General features: G+C 68.0%; 1 protein-coding gene across 1 annotated transcript in view; it reads right to left on the reverse strand.

Moving 5' to 3' along the window:
• DNAH17 (dynein, axonemal, heavy chain 17) overlaps positions 1-309 on the reverse strand; it is a 107,024-nt gene that overhangs the window by 64,583 nt on the left and 42,132 nt on the right.

Genomic DNA, 309 nt, shown 5'->3' on the forward strand with positions numbered 1-309 from the left:
ACCGCCCCACAGCAGACAGGCTCAACTGCGGTCACGACCCCCCAGTGATGTCAGGGAGCAGGGGCCCCCCTCAAGGGACACTCACGAAGGCGGAGGAAACAGTGTGGATGCGGGGCCGGTGGGAAGGGGCGGCCAAGCTGGGAGAGCCACACTCCGTTAGCAGGTCTGTCCCTTGGGGACGTGGAGCCTCCTCCAGGCCCCCTAGGACCAGGGCTACTCCCCAGACAAGCGGGGACCCCCAGGGACCCCAGCCTGGGAACGGCTGTCTCGGGGAAGCCTGGCCTAGTCAGCCCACTTCCCCTGAGCAGG

The sequence above is a fragment of the Myotis davidii genome, unplaced genomic scaffold (genome assembly GCF_000327345.1).
Source record: "Myotis davidii unplaced genomic scaffold, ASM32734v1 scaffold991, whole genome shotgun sequence".
NCBI lineage: Eukaryota > Metazoa > Chordata > Mammalia > Chiroptera > Vespertilionidae > Myotis > Myotis davidii.